General features: G+C 36.1%; 1 protein-coding gene across 3 annotated transcripts in view; it reads left to right on the top strand.

Annotated features, from left to right (window-relative positions):
* The window catches only part of Nav3 (neuron navigator 3), a 619,731-nt gene that overhangs the window by 340,710 nt on the left and 258,551 nt on the right, over positions 1-20,470 (top strand). The gene's annotated exons all lie outside the window — the stretch shown is intronic.

Raw genomic sequence — 20,470 nt, 5'->3', positions numbered from 1 at the left:
ACATGCATTTACTGCCTCATTCCCTGTGTCTAGTATATTTTGTAGTCTAGCAGGCATGCTTGCTGAATGGTTTAGCTGCTTTAGTGAGCTGGACTAGTGCATGAATTTAACCTGATTTCATGGAATGAAACAAAATGAACACCGTAGCTCCTGGCTGTCAGTTGTGAAAAATAGCTGGAAATTAGACAAACAGCTTCATTGCCCAAATTGTTTCCGGGGCTAAAAGTTCTTCCAACAGCTGTTTGTTTTGGCTATTAACATGTCTATTCTCCTTTCTTTTTCTTCTTCTTTTTTTTTTTTTTTGGTGGGGCGGGGAAGTAAGATTTGCTTTAAAAAGAGAATGCAGGCTGGTTATTTCTGTCCAGGAAGAAGTCCTTTCCTCCACTGCTTCCACTATTGTGTTCTTTTGGATTCCTTGATGCACAGACTAAAGGTGTTTTTTTTTTTTCTTTTGTTTATCTCTCTTTTTTTTTTTTTTTTTAATACTCAGACTGCTGCAGTAAGAAAAGAAAGCAAAACTAGGAGCTCTTTAATTTTCAGGATGGAGCTTTACAGCATTTGCCTTGCAGAAAAGTTTGTTCCCCAGAGGAATATTTAGTATTACATAGACACTGACTAAGGGAGTGAAGGACTGGGGCCTGAGGGGAAAGAGACCGAAAAAGAGAGAGGGAGACAGAGGGGGCGGGGAGAGTATCTCATCCAGCTAGCAAGCAAGATACTTAACTCAAGATGAAGGGAAGTTTTACCTCTTCCTGAAAGTTATATTATTAGTTTTTAAAGAGTCAGGATGACTGCTATTTTTTGTTTAAAGTATTTGTTCTGGAAATAGTAATGCTGGAGTCTACCAGACTGAGGTTAGGAGCATTTTCTTTGGCAGTGAAAATATACTTTTATACAAGCCATGCCTGTACTTGGGGTTGCCTCAAAACTCAGACAGCCAGCTGTTGAGCCCAAGCCTGTTCACACTGCTCTTCCGATACCAAATATTGGCACAACTCCTTTGCTGTCCTATTCTTCAAGACCTGCGGAACTTGCTGAAACACAGATCTCCATGCTGTCTTGTCAGCTCACATTACAGTCAACTTGTGAGTTTGGAGAGCAGCACCACCTCCAAGGAAAGGCCAAGGAGAAGGAATACAGCAAGGTTAGTAGCTGAGGATCACCTGCAGACTTCATAGGTAAAACACAAGTTTCCTTTTAGGTGGAAGACAAGCATGTTGGGAAATTGTGACAAATAGAAAAAAATGGCAGAAAAAAGAAATATGCACTTAGAGTAATTTGAAGAATGAATATTTAGTTTGTATAAAAATCTGTATTTTAGCTTATTGTTACAAAATTAGCAAGACACTCTTCTGATCATATGTCGATTACAATTTGTGTATTTATTAATGAGTTGCTTACTTATTGATAGTTACTTCTAGATACCACTCTGGCATTAATAACCACTAACAACTAGAAATGTGAGAAACTGAACCTATATGTGTATGCACATATTTACATAATTACATATATGTAAAACATGGAAAAGTTTTACTTATTAAAAAGCCATACCAACACTGTTTCTTTGAATGATATTTGCATTTGATAGTGTTTGAGTAGTTGCATCTCACCTACTTATTTTATTGCAATATGTAGGATAATGAAGTAAGATGGTTACTGCACATTTGTCTGGATTTTCACTTGTAAATTGAAACCTGCTGCTTTACTTATTACTGACATATTTTTCAGTCACTGAATTTATGTTACACTGTGAGCAATAGCTCTGAGCCATCTTATAATTGCTCTCTCCAGATGCAGAGTGCTAGCTGGGCCCTGCCAGCTGAAGACCTTCACTGGGGCTTTAGTTTTATCTTAATAAGCATCACTGTTTAATGCAGCATTAGTTGTGATACCAAGCTTTGTCATTCTCACTTTTGACTTCTTAGGCAGTGTTTTAATTTGACTTCCCTGCACATTTCAGTTAAAAATAATTGTGTGGAATTCCATTTGGAGAAGCTAACATTGCAAATAAGATTAAGCCACCCTTTGTGTTTAAAATGTCCATTTCCTCTACCTTTACCTGTTCAGGTTTTTAAACTTCAACACAATTACAACCATCATCATAAAGTCTCCAGTAGCTATACCATCCCCTTGTCTTTCTTGTGATTCTCTCTCTCTCTATATATATGTATCCACAATGTATATATGTATTATTCTATTTTTAATTTTATGTGTAATTTCTCTTTCCACTAAAATGAAAATATATAGAAGGGCAGCCCATCTCTCCTTCTGTGTTCCAACTTCTGCTCCACAAGGCCTCATGGCACAGTAAGGGTTAAATAGAAATTGAATGAATGACTAGAAAGATGAATGAATTGATGAATAACATTAATGATGACAAAGATTCAGTTAAGCTAGTTGATTTCTTTGGATCTTTCATCTTTAAAAGAAGAGATTTGAAATGGATGATTTGAAAATTCTAACACAGTTCTTTTAACCAAGAATAATTAAAATATTTTATAGACTTATAGTTATCCACCCAGGAAAAGAATTCAGAGTAAAAGTAGGAGGGTATAAATTACTAACAAAGACTTTTAATATTTATCTTTCTGCAGTAATTAAAAGTGACCAGACAAGTCATTGTGAGAATATAGTACTTGTCAAGACTCAGTAGATAGTTTCTTTAATAAACTTGGCTGTTAATCAAATTTTTACTTTCTGAAATATTCTTGGTTTAAGACTCAATCACTCTGAGCACTATTTCAATATAATTTTTAGTTGATTGCACTGGTTAGCATATTAATTAAACATTTGGTATTCACTTCATCTCCATGGCAGGAAAAATTGTATGTATACTTATGAGAATTTTGTTTTTACTGTGCCACAAGATTAAAAACTTCTCAAAGAAATGTAAAGGCTGCCTGGTTTGCATTCAGAGCATTTATAAATGTTCAAAAAGTGTTTAATACCTATAATCTATGAAAGTAGGAACATTGAAAGGAGGGGTTGGGTGAGGAGGGATGGGAGAATGACATTGATCATGATGCATTGGGTTTATGAATTGACAAGTGGAGTGGTAACCACTTTGTACAACTACTTGAAGATAGTAAAAAACATGGAAAGCTAAGAAAAATAGGTAGTTATATTAGATGGAATTAGATCAGCTGAAAATTTTAGAAAAGTGAATGGAACAATAACATATACAATATAAAAATATTCCTCTGGAGGAAAGCAGTCCATTGAACTTGTCAGAAAACCAGGCTTTTTTTCTTTTCTGCCCACCATATGGCACTGTGGCCTCTATCTCTCAGTGTTGAATAGACAATTGAACTCTGTTCAACTAACTAAATATACTGCAAGTAATTAAGAGCTCTTTGACATCTCATTGGCCCCCATACAGTTCCAGGACTTTACCTAGTTATAGTGAAGACTGGAAAATGCAGTGTTTATTCTAGGCAGACATATGCCTAGCTAAAAATTATGGGTTCTATTTCTAAGAAGAAAGAGACCATGGATAGTACCCACAATAAATGACTGTCATTAAAAGAACATTTATGTGGAATATGCAGCTAGTCATTGCACAAAATAGTTTTACAATCTGGTTTGAGAGAACAAATGACCATGTCTAAAATATGTCTTCAGTCCAGCACTTCCTTTTCCTAGGCATGGATTTTTTTCATTTGAGCAAATGCCATCGCTCAATCATGCAGTCTTGAGCTCTAGGCTAGTATATGATGGCTTACCTAGCCAATTCACGTGGTGTCCCTTGACTGAGACTGGGAGGTCTCACTTTTGCATTTTTGTTTTAGATTTATCCTCCTTTACCACATTCCCTATACCAGTTATTTCAGTTGATTCAGAACTAGTATTCTCTCTCTCTTCACCATGACTTACCCAACACATCTCCCCCACCCCACCAATTGTACTTGTTTCTGATGTCTTCTTCTAAGTTCTCTATTGAAGCATACTGGTCTCCAACTTTTATTTCCTCTCTTCTATCATAGATCCATACAATTACTGTCTCAGCTCATTCTGGGTGCCCAACGTTCTTAAAACAGATTAGTTCCATTGGCTTTTAATAAATAACAGGAGTTCTGGGTTTCACACCATACACAGTTGGAATGTATGCTGTGACATGACAGAGCCTTATGTTTCACATTCTGATTTCTTACTTATCTTGAATTTCTACATATGTATTTGTTTTTATTCCTGGACTTTTGCCTAAACTAGTAATAGTGTCATTTTACCTTAAAAACATTTAAATAAGAGTTGGGAAGTTAAGTTTAAGAATGAGGATTCTGTCTATCACAACTCAACAAACAATATATTCAGTACTAGACATCCTGTTCATGAGAGTTTCTTGGCCATACCTACCAAATTAATTATTTATAAACCCCTATTTGATCTGCTGTTTTATATCTACTCTTCTTTCCAGCTTCTTTTTACTCCGGGTTCACTCACTCTCCCCTCTTGGTTCACCTGTGTAAATTTAGGACATTTTTGTTGTTGACGATGATGATATAGAAGGCAGTTATTTTTTATTATCTATTCTGTATATAGAAAAATTTTCATTTCATTCATATAACATTTCTATGAAGACACTGTTATCCATACTTAGAAGAAGGAATCCACAAAGAGTAGGTGATGAGAATAAGATGAAATGGTTAAGTAGTACTGAAATCCAGAATTTGAATGTAGTTGGTCTCTTTGAAGTTTTTATGTTTTGCTAATACTTTGCCGTCTCTCTTCACGGTGTTGCTACAATATTTGTCCTTAAGTCTACCTTGTCCTACAATCTCACCTTCTCTATAAAGAATAATTTCCAAAGTCAAATAAAAATGTAAGCAAATTGTTATGGAGGCAAAAAGAAAATGGCACATTACTTGAGCCAAGGTCATGTAATTGTTTACTTCAATGACTTGGTTGGCATTTTTCTCCATGCTACTATGAATTTTTATTTAATTTTCCAACTCTCTAAGTGGTAAGAGTGATCAAAGTAGAGCTTGAAAATGCCAGAATTACTATTTTGAAAGCAAAAGGTATTAAAAGATACTAGTCATTGTTACCAATTTAGATAAACACATACTAAATGAATAGTAACATTTATGAGTTTGATTGTTTTGGAAATTTGTCAGAATGAGAGAAATCCTATTTCCCCGTGACATACAGAAAAGTGAAGTTTCTGGAATGCAACTGGGGGGAGGGGATTTGTGGGGCGAGGGATAAGACTGGATAGAGAAAGAAGAATTCTTTAGAGAAAAGCTTTTTGTGGAAGAATGCCCAGTGAGTGAACCATTACAATTGAAGCAAAATATCCCTGCAAATTAGATTTGTCAGATTATCAGTGGGAAGCAACTTCATGAGGCAAACAATGAAAAAAGCTCTCATTTGAAAGTGAGATAAAATTATATCTGCAAAATTTAGGAGAAATTACTGTTGGGAAGGTCTAATACTAATGTTGTTTGGTTTTATGTGAGACAAAGCCCCACTGTGTAGCCTGAGCTGGTTATCAACTCATGATCCTACTGACTTAGTCTCCCAGATACAGGATTATAGATATATACCATTATATCTGACTTAACTAATAGATTAAATTAATGTTTTGAGCATGTCATGTATTGAAATATTTCATCAAAAATTTCATGTAGTCTTCACTATAGTATTAAGATTGAGGCATAAGCATAGTTATTGTCCTCATTTTATAGAATCAGAAACAGAAATTTAGAGAAGATAAATTATTTGCCAGTATTTCAATAGATTAGTGTGAGAGGGTGAAGATTCACAATCCAGTTCTATAGTTGCTGAACATATTACTGTTTACCAATAAGCAAAACTGCCACTGTAAAGATTTCTGATGTGTTTGTGCAGGAAAGGAAAGTTATTGATAGACTGATTTCTATATAGCTTGTAAGGCTTAAGTCTTAAAATTATGCTGCCAGCAAAATCATAAATAAACCATTGCCTAGAATTATCAGGAGAAGATAATTATGTTGACATATGGATTCTACTGAATCATATGAGTAACACCAGTAAATAAAAGTAACCCCAGGATAGAAATATAATGGCAGATGTCAATAGAGTATATCACTGGCTCTGGCCTCCAGCTGTTTCCTTTTGGAGAGGCTGTTTGATTGCTGAGCCTGTCAGCGCTCCTGTTGGCTAGCTTACATGGCCATATTTCAGAGTTGGCCAGGTCCCCAGCTGCATGGGTCAGCTTGCATGTCCCTAGGTGATTCTGCCTTCCTTGCCATTTCTGCTGCACTTGCATATTTACTTAGTTGAGTTAAGGAAGCATGATTTTCCTTTTGCATTTTTAGTTCTTCATCCAGGTTTCAGAGTACAACTGTTATTGTTATTTTAATTGCTTTTGCCCATGTGGAAACAATGATTTCAAGAATGTTGTAATGATACTTGAGTTTAAACATATTCTCCTAATGGGTGAAGGGACTCAAGTCTCTTTAAGTAACTATTGGTAGAGAGTTGTGGCAATCTGATACTATTTTCTATTATTTCATTTTGTGCTTTACAAAGTCTTTAAAATCTTATATTTCAACTCCAACGATATTAAAAATTTCTATCAGTTACATATGATTTAATTTACTGAAAATATCATATAGCTATTTCTTCCGCAAGTGTCATATTGTGTATATATTTGATGCCAGTTTGTTGAACATCTTAAGTATTTTGCCTTGTATCATTGCTGTCATGCTTTAAAGAAGGCACTTAATTATTTTTATGGTCACATACAATGTTTATATTTGCTGTTAATGTTTGGAAAAATTCTAGTAGTATCTGGTTGTTATCAACATATTAGCAACAATTTCCCATGACCAATTGTGAATAATTTCCCATGACCAATTGGCTGGCATAATTAAAAGAGCATCATAACAGGAGCTCAAGTTATGAATTAGAATGCAGGTAGATTCTAAAAGGATGAAACAGTTAAACTGTCTGAAGTTAAATATTGTATATATAAAAATTTAAGTAAGAACAATAGTTCCTCAAAATTTTTTCTAAGGATAACGCTTCGATTTATCTACTCTCTTTCTCCATAATTATGTTCTATTTGTTACTGAATTTTTCTTTCATTTTACTGTCTTTTTCTCCAGTAGATCCTTTGGGCCAGTATTTTTCAACCTTGGTACCATTGATGTTTAGCCCTGTAAATTTTGAGAGTAGGAATAAGGAGCGTTCTGAGCATTATAGAATATTTACAACATCTCTGCTTCAATACACTACTTATACCAATAGCATCCTACAGTTATGAAACTAAAAATGATTTGAGATATTGGGAAATGTACTGAGGGGAAGGGAACAAAAAAGCCATGCAGATTTCAAATTCTTTTTTTTTGCCAGTCCTGGGGCCTGAACTCAGGGCCTGAGCACTGTCCCTGGCTTCTTAGCACTCTGCCACTTGAGCCACAGTGCCACTTCTGGCTTTTTCTATACATGTGGTGCTGGGGAATCAAACCCAGGGCCTCATGTATACGAGGCGAGAACTCTACCACTAGGCCACGTTCCCAGCACACAGATTTCAAATTAACGTCTAAATTTCTACGATTTTAAATAATAACAATAAGAAAGATAGAAAATTTCCTCTCTTGAACCTTGAAGAATCTGTCCTACTTTTGAGCATATTTCCTACTTTTTAGATATGAGTGAATTAAGTTCATTGTGACCAAATCAAACCTTCCTTCCTTCCTTCCTTCCTTCCTTCTCTCCCTCCACCTCCTTTCCTTCCTCCCTCCTTCCCTCCCCACTTCCTCCCTTCCTCCCTCTCTCCCTCCTTCCCTCCCTCCTTCCCCCCTCCATTAGCCTCTCCCCCCTCATTTCCCCTCTCCCTCCCTTCCTTTGTTTATTCTCTCCCTCCATCCCTCCCTCCCTCTCTCCTTCCCTTCCTCCCTTCCTTCCTCTATTCCTTCCTTCCTTCCTTCCTTCCTTCCTTCCTTACTTTTTTTTCATTCCTCTAGTTTCTATTTTCCTAGAAGACACCAATGGTTTGTTAAAAGATAACTCTTCTTGGTTAACACTGTTAACTATAATTTTCATTCTGTCAGTAAAATTTGGTGTTTCCTAGCCAGAGCTTTAATATTTTTAAGCACAAGGACCTTTGCAAGTCACTTAACACTTAAGCCTGAGATTCCTCATCTGTAAATGAGGACAGTAATATGTACTAGTTCGTATGTTTCTTGTGAAGATTAAGAGAGATTGCATGCATGTTCAATAACTGTGTACATAACATACAAAATTAGCCAACATTTATTATATATAATATAAGAGTATCTAAAACTTAATATAAGAATTAATAAATTGAGTAAGTGAACACAAAAGGCCCTGGTTAATTTTCAAAATATGGATGTTTCAGCTTTATCATGAAGAATAAAATTGAATTAACCATGTATATATGGGGTGAAAGAACATTTTAAATAGAATTTCATTTAGCAATCTGTCTCACACCCTCATTTTCTCTCTCTCAATGGATATATGTGTTTATGTATACGTATGTGTATATATATAGTGATATATCAATGACTACCCATTATTTACCAATCATAGCACATAGAGTGAGTACCTGTAAGCATGATGCGGCATTTAGGAGATGACATTTAATGCTACCGTCAAGGGGTTGGATGTTTTATGTAAAGGACGAGAAGATGATCCTACGTACCAAAGAGATGACAATTAATACTGTATTATAGGAAGATGATGATGAGATGAATAATAGGCTAACCCAGAACAGGGGCAAAAGTCCCAAAAAACACAGAAGGGAAGAGTATAAGGGAACTGAATATTTACTGAAGCAAGTCCAAGGGTAATAAGGAGTGATGCTGGATTAACTAATCAGTCACACACAAAAATGTTTCCAAATGTTTAGGATGAAGACATTCTTTTCACATAGTTTAGCTGCGAATAATACTTTATGAACTTCATTGCAGGTAGCTGTTAAAACGAATGAGAATTCCTAGAACTTTTTTATTAGTATAATTAAGCAGATGTAGAAGCAGCTCAGAAAGTCAAACCTAGTTTTGTTTCTATGTCCTTAAAGTTTGTTTTCCTTCTGTCTTTTCACAATAGCGTGTGAACAATCAGAACAGTGCTGTTCTTGACTCTCTCTGTGGATACTGAGTCATGTAATAAGAAGAAAAGGTTAGGGATTCTAGCCAGAAGTACCAAATTAATCTTTGACAGATTTCATTTTGAACCCTTCCTCTTTCCCAACTCCCAAGTTTTTTTTTTTTCTTATGTGAAGTATTGTACTTTGGATTACTAGCCACTGGAGCCTGGTAGAGAAATTTGATACCAATGGGACAGTTGGTTAATTGGTTACTTGATAGGACTTCCCCTCCTCAAGTTATAAGAATCACTTGCTCAAATGATTTTTCTTTGACTGGAGCAAATGTCACTAGAGGAGAAAATATGGAACAGATTTACTACTAAGCAAAATGACAAAATGCAGTCTCCATTAAAAAATAAACAGAAAAGATCATTTTGCCCTATTTTGATATTGTAAATGATTCTTTTTATAAAACTCTAAATATGTGATTTATAGTTTTTCATAATGAAATGTGTGAGAACAAATATCCAGTACAGTCAACTTATACTGCAGATAAACCCTCAATTGCAGAGGCTTAACCCAGAAACTTATTGTTTGTTTCGTTAATGCCCCACAAACAGCTAACAAACTGATTCACTGGATAAATTCGTCTTGGCAACCAGCTTTTAAAGTTTTATTTGAAACCTGCTATGATGTTGGTTTATATAATCTCTATGGCTATTTATGGACTATTATGGCAAAAATGAGCAGTCAGAACACAGAATTATGGCTTACACAGTTAACGTATTTATTTGAATGGTTCTTTACAGAAATTTCTTGCTGGTAGGTGCATATGTTAAGCCAGTAAACAGGGTCTTTTCAACATGTGAAAGAGAAAATAATGTTTGAAGGTTTCATGAGAGGGTTACCAATTACAGTCATTGCTTGTATTCCATGGATAGATTTGAACTCAGTAAGATAGCAAGAGAAGCTAGGAAATACTGTCTAGCTGTTTAGACAAAACAAAAGGAAATGATTTGGTATGTTATTAGCCAGGACTCAGTACACAAACTTTTCTAAAGTAGACAGAAATTGTCTCTGGATTATCACTGAGGTCTCCTGACTTATATAGATATGTGTTTACAGATATTTATTTAGATATATGTTTAAATGTAAAATGTTGAAAAAAAAGAGGATCATAATTTCTAAACTATAGAAAGATCTTACAATTATTGAAGCTTTTACAAAGTCAGCAGGGTATTAGAAGCTCCTGGTTGTAATCCTAACTACTTGGAAGGCTGAGATGTAAGAAAATATTCCAACCCAGGCCAAGTAGGAAAATCAATGAGATCACTTATCCCCAACTCACCAGTAAACAACAACAACAAAAAAAAACAGAAACAGAAGTATAGGTAGTATATCCACCTTAAGGGCCCTAACCCTTCTATCTTCTTACCACAGGACTTTGTTACTAGCATCCTAACTACTTCTGGACATTTTCCATTGGAGATACAAACCAGAAATCCTAAGGCAGTGCAATTTAAATTGTAGAAGTGATGTTTAAAGAATTAGGGTGGAGTGAAGTGTCAGCAAAGGAGGCATTTTCAGCCTTCTAGAAGCTGCCAAGTGTGTGGCTTCATGATTGTGAAAGGGCCTGCTCATTCTTGACCTGGAGAAACCATGTAACTTCTGTCAGTGAGCTGAAAATTAGTGGGGACAGCATGGGAATGTGTGAATAGATCACTGAAAAAACTCATCAGCAGTGTTGAAAGAAGTAACTCATGATAATCCTTTTAGACTATGTTTAATATAATGACCAATATACAGGGCAACGTCTTCTCAATTGTAGTATGAATTCGAAATGACTTTACTCTGTGTGTGTGTGTGTGTGTATGTGTGTGTGTGTGAGAGAGAGAGAGGAGTCTATTTTTTATTTCTCTTTGGAATATCTGTTGTTTAGCTTTAGCCTGGATCAAGTTAAATTAGTCACTCTTTAAGGGTCTAAAAGTACAGATCATAGATGTCTCCTTATAGTTTATGAATGTTCACATTTTTAATATAATCTTGATGTGTCTTTTTGGGCAATTTATTGAATTTCTATGAAGTGATATTTTTGCCAGAGCTTTTTATGTTATTATTTTGATGCATATAATTTTTTGGATGGTGTTTCACATTTCTTTTCTCTTCAAACCATCTGCTTTTTATAGCTGTTTCTTCCTTCCTTTGGCTGGCTTTCTGATATCCACACTATGTGTTGTCTTCCTCCACTGAACACAGGGTCTAGCATCCTCTCCAACAATATGTTCACTGAGCTCTTTTCCTCTCTTTCCAGCTAGACCTATTGTATTCTATAAAAGGCTGTTATTTCCTTAATTGTAAATCCTTTCAGCTACTACTTCTAGGTTTAAATGATGGATTCTAGGTGACTCTTCCTGCTTTTGTTAACCATTTATCCAATCTATTGGTCTATCAGCAATTATTTGGTAACTAATCATCATGTAAAAAATATCACAAACACACAGAAACAAGTATAATAGATTATCTTAAAATGGCATATGGAAAATATACTTGTAACATATATGACTATTTTTAATTTAATTTTACTGTCAAGGTGATGTACAGAGAGGTTACAGTTACATATGTAAGGCAGTGAGTGGGCTAGGAATATGGCCTAGTGGCAAGAGTGCTTGCCTCTTAATACATGAAGCCCTAGCTTCGATTCCTCAGCACCACATATATAGAAAAGGCCAGAGTGGCGCTGTGGCTCAAGTTGACAGAGTGCTAGCCTTGAGCAAAAAAAGAAGTCAGGGACAGTGCTCAGGCCCTACGATCAAGCCCCAAGACTGGCTAAAAAAAAAGAAAAAGGAAAAAGAAAAAAAAAAAAGGCAGTGAGTACATTTCTTATCAAACTTTTTACCCCTTCCCTCATTTTTCTCCCACGTTTCCTCCCCCGTCCCAAGTTGTACAGTTCATTTTCAACATGTTGTCTAGTGACTCTTTTATAAAAGAATCTATACTTGGTATATGCTTCTTTAAAAATTCCTACTTAGGCTAGGCTCAAGTGGCTCAAATAAAAAATTCTAGCTATTTGTGAAACAAAGATCAAAAGGATCATATTTTGATGCTATCCTGAACAAAAAATTCACAAGACCCCGTCTCAAGAGGAAAAGTTAGGGGTACCCTTTACACATGAAGTTGAAAAAAAATTAAAGGTGAAACACAACCAGAGCCAAAGAGTTGGAGGTATGGCTCTCTTGGTACTACGCTACTACCTGTGGGTTTCTTTTTTTAAGTTTAGACATGAAAATACTAGCTTTAGCAATTCATTGGCTTTTCCAAAAGCCCATGAAAGTTTACTGACATTTGAACCAGATTCTAAATTTTGGTTGAAACAATACTGGAGGAAAAAGGAAGGGATTTTTTGTTGTTGAGAGCATGAATTCATTTCGAAGGTATAGTAGAAGTTCCTGTAAGGCCAGATTTCTCTGTAATGACACCTTGAAATAAGGATGCAGATTTTCTTTTTTTGGTGATTTTTGATACTCTCTTTGTCAAGGCACATATTTCTAAAAAGTTGATTCATTTTGCTTTTGCATAAGGAACTGACCCAAGGTATTTAGAAGTAATGAGGATGTTGGGGCTGGGGATATGGCCTAGTGGCAAGAGAGCTTGCCTCGTATACATGAGGCCCTGGGTTCGATTCCCCAGCACCACATATACAGAAAATGGCCAGAAGTGGCACTGTGGCTCAAGTGGCAGAGTGCTAGCCTTGAGCAAAAGGAAGCCAGGGACAGTGCTCAGGCCCTGAGTCCAAGGCCCAGGACTGGCAAAAAAAAAAAAAAAAAAGAAGTAATGAGGATCCTATATACTTATATAAGAAAATAGTGGACTAAGAATGGTTATCATAATAAATTCAGTGAGGTTACTTTTATTTTCCACAGTAATTTTCCTGGTATTGTTTGATTTTAGCACTGATGATTAGCCTTTGGGGAATTTTTAAATAGTAAGCAAATCAGAATTGTTAGTAATCAGAATCAAAGGTTCCTACATTTTCTGTTTGATCCTAATCAATAGCCTGATTATCGATCCTGGTTAAGAATAATTATATATTTAATTATATAGTAGTGTATATTTTATATTAATCAATTTTAGCATAAATTACTGTCTTAATTAAGGATTTGTCAGATGTGTTAGTTCTCTGAGTTTTAAAAGGATATGGTCTTTTTTTTTTTTTTTTTTTTTTTTGCCAGTCCTGGGCCTTGGACTCAGGGCCTGAGCACTGTCCCTGGCTTCTTCCCGCTCAAGGCTATAGCACTCTGCCACTTGAGCCACAGCGCCGCTTCTGGCCGTTTTCTGTATATGTGGTGCTGGGGAATCGAACCTAGGGCCTCGTGTATCTGAGGCAGGCACTCTTGCCACTAGGCTATATCCCCAGCCCTAAAAGGATATGGTCTTTAACAACAATTCGTACAATTAGAAATAACTTGAATAGTCGTTATTCAAAAGTGGATTTAATTAAGTGAAGCTCAAATGATAAGCTTGCACCTCATTGTTTTTACCATTTTAACTCATTGTCAATGAATATCACACTTCCAATTTTGTAAAAGGTTTAGATTTGTCATGCAAACAAATATATCTTAGCTCCTTGAATTCATTGGGCAATTTCTAAGTCCCATAAATCTTGAGTTCAGTATAATGATATCTTGGGATGCTGTGGTAAACTTGTTTTCTTTCCATCTTCAGAGACTTCACACAGAAATGGGGGAACTTTCATTTACCTCAACAACAAACAGACAGGATGTGGTCTGGGAGAAAGCCATGTTTTAACAATAGACTACTGATGGAATGCTTGGGGAGTGCTAAAAGGAAAGGAGAATCTATCTACACCTAAAATTATCAGAGATACTTTTGTGTATGTGAGAATCTTAGATTATTGGAAATGTGTGTCTGAAAGTTATCCATATTCTTCCACTGTTTTATTGGATGAGGAAAATTACCTTCAAGTTTAACAATATATTTTAAGTTGAGGGGAGGAACTGCATCCCATTTTGTCTTCCAATATCAAGTAGAAACTGAATCTTCACAGGCCCCACATATTTTCTCTATTCTTCCTGTCTGATACTCTACAGGATGGAATCACATTCAGAAGGATATAAATTAAACCATTATAATTGAAATGGTGGGAAGTAAAATCCCACTGAAAAAGTTGCATTGTCATTCACTCAATCTGAAAAGATTCCTCTGGGACAAATGAACAGGGAATGGCCTCGATACTGATTTTTACCTAGAATTCATTCTGTATGGTATTTATTCATTTGTTATACATAAGAAAATGATGCTATACAGAAAGTGGGGATCATAGGTGATGCTGTTTTCCTTTTTTCTTCTGTCTCCTTGATCAAATAGTAACTATACGTTTGTTAAAGTAAGACTGTAAGGCATTGTAAGGAAATCTTGGCTGCCTTCCCCCATGTTCATTCGGCTGTACTTACAGCTTGTTTTAGCTCTCAAGGGAAAGTTCCTGTGTACACTGTGCTATCACAATGTTGACTCATTCCGTTGGTGCAGCTGCCATTCAGTTGAGATACTGAATAGGAGACTAGAGTGGGGCTTACTGTCTCCCTGGCAATTTTCGTTCTTCTTTTCAAATGCTGTTGGGTAAAACTTTTGTTTAAATGTCTTGCCACCTGGATCCCCTTGGAGAAATGTTGCTAGTCCTCCAAAGAACTTGGCAAATAGTGCTTCCTGTTATGTGATAGACTTCCATTTATTGGACATCTGTGAAGCCACAACATGAGTAGTCAGAACAGCAAAGAGAGCCTACTCATGGACATAGTAAAATGTCAGATCAGAATCTTTAGCCAGGAGAAAGTGTCACAAAGAGCAGACATGATTTAGGATGAGTAAGACATAAGTCAGGGTGCAAGTCTTTTAGTTTCCCCCAAAAAACAACACTTGGATTTCCTGGCAGTGCCTTTATGTGATGTCTGTGGTTTCTTTTTTTGTAAACTCTGTCTCAAATGTGGAGGAAGAAGGAACTAAGTGGATTGTGTAACATTATAAATAGAAACAGCCATGTTAAAATAACAAGATTGCTCTGAGTGAAGGCAAATCTTGCTACTAGGTACTCAGTTAGAGCACTTAATGTATTCCAAGCTCCATCCTGTGGAGAGAGACTTCTCAGATTTGCCCCAGATTTCTTAATGGAAAAAATTAGTGAGAAGTTCTTAACATCTTTCTACAGTAGTCCAGAGGTATTTTTGACCCAATAGATCAAACCTTTTTCTCTGCTAGATAATGGTCTAGTTGGAAGCACATAGAAATCTTATTTTTCACTACAAATATCTAATAATGAGATGATAGTGTTCTTTATTGTGACTCCTAATTTACTAAATGAATCCAACAGTGTTTTCTGCCACTGGCAGGAGAGACAGGGAAGTTACCTATTGAGAAAAATGTGTACTGCATTTGCCATGTGTTCTGGAATTCTAGTTGATATAAATTTCTTTTTTTTTTCCCCACTTTTGTAGAACATAACCAGATAAAAGAAGAGACATCTCCATAAAGACCAAAAAAGCAAATGTAATTGTCTCAGTAAGATTCCACTCAATTTGGTACATATCTGCAAAGAGACATTGTGCTGTTTGCCCATCAGTCAAGGTTTATGTAAAATTTGAATCACTCGGGAATGATTTATAATAGTAATGCCTTCCTTGATTTTTTGGTGGCTAGCCATTCAAGACGTGGTTGGTAAAATAATTTCCCTGAGCACTGCCGTAATTTTTGAAAGCATTCAAAGTTCACTCAACCTAGTGGAAATGAGGTTTCTTACATAAACTCTTCCTTTAATGGGTTTGACTAATGGTTATATCTCCTGAGATTTTCTAACACAGTGGTCTCCATATGATATGGATTTAAATATATTGAATAAAAATCAGTAATGATTCTTGTAATTTTACTCCCTTGACTCATGATTTGTCTCATGTATATGTTACAAAAATACCTATCCTAAACTTTATTCATAATTTCTTTAAAGTCAGTATCAGTTCTGCTATTTATATTTATATTTATCCTAAATCCATACCATCATGGCCTTTGTATAGTGTACTAAATCCATACTACCCTAATTCTGTGGTTGCCACGTTTTGTTTTTTTCCCCCCAAACATGTCTCACTAGATACAGAATGCTGAGACTGGAATAGGTAGTGAAAGACATCTTAACAAAAGTATTCCCTTTGTGTACATTGGTAAAAGTAAATCTCAGCAAATTAAAATGGACTATCTCAAAACAGTACGACTTTTAAAAATGAATGTAAATATTCTAGAACCATACTTATAAAAGTGGTTATAAAATCCTGTGGTATGTCCCATTTATTAATAGCTAGTACTTGGGTTATTCTGACAAACACACTTACAAGAATGGATATGACTTTAACATCGTATTTAAGGCTCAAAATCTGCAAGTTCTATGTGCTAGGCAATCAGCAAGGGAAAGGGAACAGACTGGAGTCATTCTTCATCACCTAAAATATCTTGGCATTTTTTTGCCTTCCTTGTCAGCTAGGATATATCTGGTGAGATGATTCTATCCATGAAGCATCCATGGTCTGTGGCCATGATTGTTTCATGAATGTTAGTAGAGCTCTCTTGGGCTAGGCTGATGGGAAGTCAGGATTTTCCTCTAAGTAAGCCTTGGTTCATTGTAGTATAGTAAATCCAGCCAAGTGTGTTAGAACTTACACGCTTTCCTGAAAGGGATTTAAGACACTATTCCTCAAATTGAAAAAAAGAACTTAACTGAGTATTTCATGTAATGTATCTCTTATTGGTTTCAAACTTCTACTTTTGATTTCTGTGATAGGAAAAGAAGTGGGAGATAATGGTAGAAGCCTAAATTAGATTATTTTCTTTTGGAGTAAGAAGGAAAACCTCCTTAGAAAAAATTTAGAAAATCTGTCCATTGGGCTTCTTGTCCCTGCTCTTTTTTCTTTTTATATCTCCAGTTCTCATTGTAAGATCATATCTTCAATGGATGGATTCGGAATGGTTCAGGGAAGTTTTGTGACTAGTGACTCTATTCATCCAAGGCATTGAGCCTATTGAACTACTATCCTCAGATGTGACCTTTGGGTCCTGCTGGCAAGTGTTACCCTAACTCCCCATCTAATGCTAGATCTTGGGGTACCTTTGTCTTTGAAGAATTTCTGCATACCTCTGCTGCCATGTAGAGGAACTTCTGGTGTCGTGCATATCATAATGCTGTCATAAACCTCATCTTATGTCACATTCCCATTTTTCCTCTACTGAGACAATTGCATATTGCCAAGGGCCACCCTGCATTTCAGTCCTCCAGGCTTCTGACTGGTATATGGAACACTATTTTTTTTTTAAATTCACAGTACACTTCAGTCTTTCTTGGAAATTTTCTCATCCAACAATCCATCCTGGGTTGGGTCCCTGCAGTACAAAGGTGCTGGATTCATTAGGGCTTTCAATGATTTCTTCAGCCAATTGCTGACTGAGCCTTCGTGTGTTCTTCCTACTATTTGAACTTTTCCTCCCTTCATAGTTAGCTTTTTGGAAAATACATTTTGTTTGTCCTATGTGTATTAGGCAATAGAATAATGCTCTTTTCTCTGTCCTCCAAGACTGCATCTGATAAGTAGTGGAGAGTTTTGTGACTTTTTAAAATTTAGAAAACAATGTCACTCAATAAAAACTGAGTTTTGAGCCTACTAAATCATTAAAGACTAAATTAAAATTATTAATCAATTTTATACAAACAGAAAGCATGTTGTTTTAATATTAGAGTATGAGAAGTCTGACATTGTTTCCATTAGCTTTAAGAGAAGTGTTGACTTCAGAGGAAAACAACTCTTCAATAATAACCTGCATAACCAGACCCTTTGCCTGTTAACTCTAAAGGATGTCGTTTTTAGAAATATACATTTTTAATGTTGTTGTAAACTAATGTATCAATTTTATCTTTTTAAAGATACTGTGTTCTTTTGTTTTTTTGTTTTCAATTTTTATTATAAAACTGATGTACAGAGAGGTTACAGTTTCATACGTTAGGCATTGGATACATTTCTTGTACTGTTTGTTACCTTGTCTGTTTTTTGTTTTGTTGTTGTTTTTTTTTTTTGCCAGTCCTGGGCCTTGGACTCAGGGCCTGAGCACCATCCCTGGCTTCTTCCCGCTCAAGGCTAGCACTATGCCACCTGAGCCACAGCGCCCCTTCTGGCCGTTTTCCATATATGTGGTGCTAGGGAATCGAACCCAGGGCTCATGTATATGAGGCAAGCGCTCTTGCCACTGGGCCATATCCCCAGCCCGATACTGTGTTCTTTAAAGGTCATCAGGCTATTCTATGTGTAAACAGTATTTTCTTTGTACATAAAATTGAAGGTTCCTCATAGAGCTACTACTTAGTATACATTCTCTGTGAAAAGAACTGTTTATTTCATAGAAGACTGAGAACCTCATCTATATTCTCAAAAATTCATCTCACTTGACTTTTTCATTCATGTGTGACCCTTGATCACTTAAGCTATGTCTTCATGCTTTTTGCTTATTTATCGCAGGTAAATTGCAGTTTGTCTGCCAGGGCTGAATTTGAACTGTGATCCTATAACACAGCTTCCTGAGTGCTTCCGATGACAAGAATGTTTCTCATAAGATACATATGTTTTTTTTTCTTAAAAGGAGACAAAATTGTTTGTCAATAGCTCTTATATATTGTTTCAAGCTCATTCTTGCTCTTTCACATGCTCTCTACAAGGATTGTGAGTTTTGTCATATTTCAAATTTGTATGGTTTCCAATTATGTAGAGGTGAGTAAAAGCCTTGAGGTTCTCAGAGCTGTCATTAGTAGTCAGAAGTGTTAAAGGTTATAACTTAGAGTTAGGGGCATATCCCCATGGTAGAGTGCTTGCCTAGGATGCACGAGGCTTTGAGTTCAATTCCCAACATCACCAAAAGAGTGTAAATTCCTTTAGGGCTTCACATACAAGGTGGAAGGGAAATGAAAGTATCTCATCTTATTTTGCTCTTCTTGGATTAGAAGTTTCTAGTATTCTCCACATGGTGCTGATACTATTTTTCTTATCATCTGGGTCTTTATATTTCAAGTATACTCGAATGACCTAACAACATCTTAAAATTAACACTTTGAAACTATCAGAAAGGATCACTACACATCATGTTTTAACCAGCAAAGAAATCATGGTTCATTACATTCCACTGCTGTAAGACAGCCTGTTCCTGCCAATGCAGGTTTATCATAGTCGGATTGGAGAAATCATTGAATCTAGAGGTGGTCATCTTACTTCTAACCCCCTTCCCCTTCCCCTTCCTCTTCCTTTCTCCTCCTCGTCCTCAAACTCTTTCTCCCCTTCTTCCTCCTCATCATCCAGGAGGCATCCTCCAACAATTGTACTTAATGTATGAATTTATAAAAATTGTTGTTCACTAAAAACCTTATTTTCCATGAACATTTCATGAAATTTTGTAGGACTATATTTTGATAAATGATAAATGAAAAAGACAAAATTCACACCGGGGTGATGGTGATAACCCCATCATCTGTGTGTGTGTGTGTTGTATGTGTATGTGTATACATTGAAATAGCTAGAAATAAATGCATAAAATACTCATAACATTTGTCCTGAATATTAACATTTAATTTAACAATCTAACTCTCCCAATTCCAAGTTTATTTTCTTATTAGAAATGCCATATTTTGGGCTGGGAATATGGCCTAGTGGCAAGAGTGCTTGCCTCTTACACATGAAGCTCTCGGTTCGATTCCCCACCACCACATATATGGAAAATGGCCAGAAGGGGCGCTGTGGCTCAGGTGGCAGAGTGCTAACCTTGAGCGGGAAGAAGCCAGGGACAGTGCTCAGGCCCTGAGTCCAAGGCCCCGGACTGGCCAAAAAAAAAAAAAAAAAAAAAAAGCCATATTTTTACTGTTTTTTTTTTCTAAATTTTGAACCAAGTGGTATGTTATCTGAATCTCAAGCATTTGTGACTTGGATACTTTCTAAGAGTTAGACACTGATATTTAGTAATCATTCTTCAATTATAATTGTCTAAGTGTTTGTGAAGTTATGATTCTATTTTACCTCTGTTTTTTTAGTCAGTTTTTCTATGAAGCATAAGTGAATTCTTTTTATAAAAATATCTCCCCAAATTGTCGGTGCACTGGTGGCTTACAATGTAATCCCAGCCCCTCAGGAGGCTGAGACCTGTAAGATGATGGTTTGAAAGAACCCCGGCGAAGGAAAGTTTGTGAGACTTTTATCTCCATTTAATCACCTGAAAGTGGAAGTGGAACTGTGGCTGAAGTAATAGAGTACTAACCTTGAGCACAAAAGCTCAGGTACAGCATTTGGGCCTCAACTGGTAGTGCTACCCTCCTCCCCACAAAAATCTACCCGAATCAACATTCCATTT

This window comes from Perognathus longimembris, chromosome 1 (assembly GCF_023159225.1).
Source record: "Perognathus longimembris pacificus isolate PPM17 chromosome 1, ASM2315922v1, whole genome shotgun sequence".
In the NCBI taxonomy this organism is placed as follows: domain Eukaryota; kingdom Metazoa; phylum Chordata; class Mammalia; order Rodentia; family Heteromyidae; genus Perognathus; species Perognathus longimembris.
Note: the sequence above shows the minus strand (reverse complement) of the source record. Positions and strands in the feature narration are given on the sequence as shown.